The following is a 6,000-nucleotide window of genomic DNA, read 5'->3' on the forward strand; positions in this document are numbered from 1 at the left end:
AATCTCTGTGAGTTCAAGGCCAGCCTGATCTACAGAGCGAGTTCCAGATTGACCCTGTCTCAAAAAAAAAAAGATTTTTAAACATTTATGTCTAAGTGTGTGTGTGTTTGTGTTGTATCTGTACATGTGGGTGCGGGTGTACATGAAGGCTGGAAAAGGGCTCCCCTGGAGAGCTTGAGTTACAGGCAGTTGTGAGCTGCCAGACCTTGAGAAGAGCAAGTATTCCTAACTGCTGAGCCATCTCTTCAACCTATTTTTTTTTTAAGTTATCAAATGGCATGGTTTAAAAATTTTGACAAGCCACTAAAAATACTGGGTAGCCTGATGGGGGAGGTGTTCTCCAGGCCCCACTCCTTACAGGGTTATCAGGGAAAAAAAAAAGATATGAAAACTGGGTGTGGTGGCCGGCCTTTAATCCCAGCACTCAGAAGGAAAGACAGGTATATCTCTGTGAATTGGAAGCCAGCCTGGTCTACATAGCAAGTTCCAAGCCAGCCAGGGCTTATACAGTGAGCCTTGTCTGAAAAAAAGACTGGTTAGGTTCACCGGTAGCCTCAATTGGGCCCTCAACTTAAACCTTCCTCAGCCCTGGGTTCTATGTTCTTAAAGAGTTTGGGAAGGCAAGGGGTTAACACCTCCCCAAGAGGTGTGGATTATCTAAAGCCTCTGGGGACACAATGCGCTAACCTAGAGCTATATTTATAGTGCTAGTTTTGTAGGATAGCCCCTTTGCCCAGGACTGAGTGCAGTGCAGAGAATCAAAAGCCCTGTGGGGGTGGGGAGGTATTCTAGACCCGGTGGTTTTGAGTGCTGTCTGGGGCTGCTAGTCAGCAGCCACTTACCTAGGAGGCAAAGTGCAGGACAGGAAGGCAAGACCTACAGCCTCTAAGTGGGAAGACAGCCTGGGTGGAGGGAAAAGTCTGCCTTTGACATTTGTAACTGCTGAGAGCTAAAGGTCAGAAATACTCCTTTCCATTAAGAAATGGCAGTGTACCAAAGAGCTCATGAGACTTACCACAGCTGTCAACTCCATGGACTTGGTTCTGTAAGAATGTTGCAAAAGGAAACTTTCTGATGCCTCAGCCACTTGTGAACCCTGTCTCAAGGATAAAAAGAAGGTTCTGCTGTTTAATTTGATTTTATGTGTATGAGTATTTTGTCTACGTGTAAGTGCACCCATATGTGTGCAATGTCCAAGGATGCCAAAAGAGGGCATTGACTCTCCTAGAACTGTAGTTACAGATGGTCATTAGGTGCCATGAGAGGGCTAGGAACTGGACCCAGATCCTCTGGAAGAGCAACCAGTGTTCTTAATTACTGAGACATCTTTCCAGCCCAAAGAAAGATTTTTTTTTAATTAATTTATTTTATTATTTTTATTTTATGTATATGAGTGCATTGCCTGCATGAAGGTAAGTACACCCATGTCATGCAATGCCTACAGATGACAGAAGAGGCCATTGTATCCCCTGGAACTGAAGTTATGGACAGTTGTTAGCTGTCATGTGGGTGCTGGGATTCGAACCCAGGACTTCTGCCAGAACAACCAGTGTTCTTAACCTCTGAGCCATCTCTCCAGCCCCAGAAAGATTTTTGAAAAAGATTATATAAGAGGTGGGCCTGGTGTCTTATGCCTACTATTCCAGTATTCAGAAGGCTGAGACAAGAGGATTGCCCCAGTGCTAGCCTGGGCTATGGAGTGAGTTCCAGCCTAGCCTGGGCTTCAGAGAAAGTCTCAAATGAACAAACTTAAAAGAGAAGTAGATGGTCACACAAAAGTATCTCTAGGGATGGAACAAATAAAGGAAGAAGACTACTGATCTTGCAGTGGTGGGAGTAGGAGGGTGCAGGCCTGCAATCCCAGGAACTTGGGAGGTGGAGACAAGAGGGTCAGTAGTTCAAAGCCAACCAAGGCTATATCATAAGGCCCAGACTCAAACAAACGAACAGTACTGATCTGACTTTGAGCTCAGAACAGAGCATATCCTCCCTACTGGCTACATTTCAGAGGCGTTATGCAAACTGTTGGAATTGAAAAATACTGGGCCCGGCATGGTGGCACACACCTTTAATCCTAGCACTTGGGAGGCAGAGGCAAGCGGATCTCTGTGAGTTCAAGGCCAGCCTTGTCTACATAGCAAGTTCTAGGCCAGCTTGGAGACCCTGTCTCAAAAACACCAAAAAAAAAAAAAAAAAAAAAATCAGTGGTTTTACCCAACACTGGACACTGCAGGCTACAATACAGAACTTCTAGGCAAGATCTGCCCACTAATTCAATAGCGGCATGACTATTACAGGGTAATTAGCCCCTCTCTGATTGGATTTGAGGCTTGGTACTGTAATTCTTGTTAAAAGCCCATGACTGGGGAGGCCAAAGGCTCTAGGGTAGAACCTGCTGTTGTTATTTTCCTAAATGGTCATGCTGTCAAAGTGCTGAGAATGAGACTCAGCGTTCAGTTCTAAATCAGACATCCTTATCAACCCCACCCTGCAACCAAGGCTCGGGCACTTGGTTAGGGAAGAGGAAGCAGAAAGAATGTAAGAGGCAGACTTTGGGGAGGAGTGCTGTGGAGTGCTGTCTTCCAGACTTGCCACATAGCAGCTATGACAACCATCACAAGACCAACCAGCCCAAACTCCAACATAGATGAAGGAAGTGCTCTCCAGTCAGGGTTATCTGAGAAAAAAAATTGATATGAAAGCCTGACATGCTGACACATACCTTTGATCCTAGCACTTGGGTGGCAGGGGTGGGCAGATCTCTGTGAATTTAAGGCCAGCCTGGTTTACATAGAGAGCTCTAGATCATCCAGGGCTGCATAGTGAGACCCTGTCTCAAACTAAACTAAACTAAACTAAACTAAACTAAACTAAACTAAACTAAACTAGACATAACAAAGAAGATAATGAATTTGGGAGGGAGAAATGTTGGGGCAGTATGGAGTGAGTTGGAGGAGGCAAATAAGGGTAAATAACATATGTATGTATATGTGTATATGAAATACTTAAGAATAAAGAAAAATTATTTTTAAAAAACAGAACATGGGGCTGGAGAGATGGCTCAGCAATTAAGAACATTGGCTGCTCTTACAGAGGACCTGGGTTTGATTCTCAGCAGCTAACAACCATTCATAACTCCAGTTCCAGAGGAATTAGATGCCCTCTTAGACTGACCTCTGAGAGCATTGCATAACTCGGGTGTACATACATTGAGTAGTGGGGTTTTTTTGTTGTTTTCTTTTTGTTTTTTTGGTGTTTTTGAGACAGGGTCGCCCTGCAGTCCCAGCTGTCCTGGAACTCACTATGTAGACCAGGCTGGCCTTGAACTCACAAAGATCTGCCTGCCTCTGCCTCCCGAGTGCTGGGATTAAAGGTGTGCACCACCATGCTGGGCTAACATAGTATTTTAATAACAATATTGCTGCCTCTGTGTAGCTCAATGGTAGAGCTGAGAGCTGGGGCTTAGCATGGGTAAGGTACCAAAACTGTTATAAGTTAGTCATAATGAGACATGTATATGGTACTTGTTCTGCCTGGGATGGTGCTAAGAGCTTTGTATACATAACATCACTCTGTTCTGTTGTAACCTTGTAATGTAGGAACTAGTTACAAATCTCTAAACAGAAAGATAAATCCAGAAGCTGAGCATGGTGGCACAAGCCTGTCATCCCCAGACAGCAGGAGAACCACTGTGCTCCTGAGTTTGAGAACACCCTGGAAAATATACTGAGAATTGAGACCCTGCCTCAGGAAAAAGTAGGAAAAAAAAAGAAGGAAAAACAAATCAGTGATTTGCCCCAAATTATAACTATAGAACCAGTTTCTTCTTCTTCCTCTTCTTCCTCTTCTTCCTCTTCTTCCTCTTCTTCTTCTTCTTCTCCTCCTCCTCCTCCTCTTCCTCTTCCTCTTCTTCTTCTTCTTCTCCTCCTCCTCCTCCTCTTCCTCTTCCTCTTCTTCTTCTTCTTCTCCTCCTCCTCCTCCTCTTCCTCTTCCTCTTCTTCTTCTTCTTCTCCTCCTCCTCCTCCTCTTCCTTTTCTTTTCTCCCCCCTTTTTTCTTCCTCCTCCCTCCCCTCCCCCCTTCCCTTCTCCTTCCCTCCCTCTCCTCCTTTCTTCTCCTTTTCTTCAGTTTCTAATCAAGCACTGTTGTCTCTTTGTTTTAGAGAGTTTCAAAGTAGCTCAGGCTGGCCTCAGATTCCCTATATAGACATGAGTGACCCCTGGTTCTCCAGTCACTACCCCATAAGGCTGGGATTATAGATGTGGACCACCACATCCGGCTTAGGCATTGTTATGTATATGTTGGTATAAGTAAACTTTTTTAGAAATTCAGCTGAATTTACATGATAACTTCTTTTCTTGCACAGAGTTATCTGTAATCCCAATACTTGGGAGACTGAGACAGGAGGATCAAGAGTTTAAACCAGCCTGGGCTACATAGAGTTTCATGTTTTGATCTGGTTAGGGCTACATACACAGTGAGACTATCTGAAAAAAAAATTTGCTTATGTAAGAAGTTGTCCCTTCTTAAGGAAAAGCTGCTAATGCCAGTGTATATGGGTAGGGCCCAGAAACTATATGAAGCTGTCTGTCTTGGGTATGTGGTCAAGACAACCATTTCCAGAAAGCCTGGCACTTGCCTATCTACCTCTTGGAGTCAAGGTTTGCTCAGCTCTGTTCCTCTGCCGATGTTCCATTTACAACTGTACACACCCAGCTGGTCTCTAGTCATGGTTTCTGGGTCCTGTCATACTGTCCCACACTGTCCTCTCTCCCTGATGCTTCCCTTTTTACCTTTAGGCTTTGTCTTGGTCCCCATTCTATACTATAATGGAGAAACCTGCTGCCTCTTGTTCTCTTCCCAGGTGCCAGAAGTCAGGACCCTCTGCTGAGTTTACTCTGCACATAGTAAGCATTTAGTACATACTTGTGGGGTGAGCCTATAAACAAGAAGTGGTGAGCACTGCTCAGCTCCTCTGGCCATATTCCAGCACATTCTGGCTGTTGTCTCACACCATTGTGGATAAGCTGGCTCTTGAGTGTTGAAAAGATGAAGAAACAGGAAGTGGACCATTGTGTAAGATGAAGACTGACATGTGGACACCCAGTCATTGCTCTGTGGACTCCAGATTTGGTCAGAATTTCCTAAAGCCAGGACCCTGCCTTCTTTATTTGATTTCCATATTTCAGTTTGCTAGTGCCTCCCAGCCAGGCCTAGGGATCCCCACCCTGAGCCATATGTGGATTTGTTTGTGGATTAGTCTTCTCAGAACAGGAAGTACTCAGTAAATACTTATAGAATTGGATGACACTGGGACATGACCTTGTCGGTCATTATGTTTACACAATTACCAATATTATGTCAATTATGTTAAGTGGTTTGAACTCCTGTATATCTCCCTACATCTTTGCTTGGGAAACAAGGTGAGTGACTAGAGCTTTTCCGGATCAGGCTTCCAGAATGTTGGAAGAAGTTGGTTCTCTGCTCTTCAGGTCTTTGGTATACTCAGGACATAACAGGTTTACAGATTTGATCACATGGTAGCTCTCACTGGGGAACAGGAATGATTAGCCAGGAGCCCTTGCTCTCACACGGGCCACCATTCAACCCTATCCTCAGGGTCTTAAGGAACTTTTCCTCTTGTTGGCGAACCCACAGTGGTGCCCAAGGTTGCTATTGCTGCAGGATGTGCTGGGCCAGAAGAGTCAGCACCGACATTCTCCGGTCCCAGCTTTGCCTTTGGGAAACTATGTGAATTTGAGCACATTAAGCTTCAGCCTTCCCACATCTGTGGTGTTTGGCCTAATAACAGAACCCAGCTTATCTATTCATAGGGTGTCATAAAACTAAAAGAGAAAGCATGTGTGCAAAAGCTGCAGTCACATACAGAAATAGCACGGTGTTATTGTTAATGACAGTGTTAGAATTTTTTTTAGCTGATGTACCACTTAAAGTTGCCTGTCTTGATGCCCGGGGTTCTTTGCTGAGGGCGCTCTCAGAGT

The sequence above is a fragment of the Nannospalax galili genome, unplaced genomic scaffold (genome assembly GCF_000622305.1).
Source record: "Nannospalax galili isolate Female #2095 unplaced genomic scaffold, S.galili_v1.0 scaffold1212, whole genome shotgun sequence".
Taxonomy (NCBI): Eukaryota; Metazoa; Chordata; class Mammalia; order Rodentia; family Spalacidae; genus Nannospalax; species Nannospalax galili.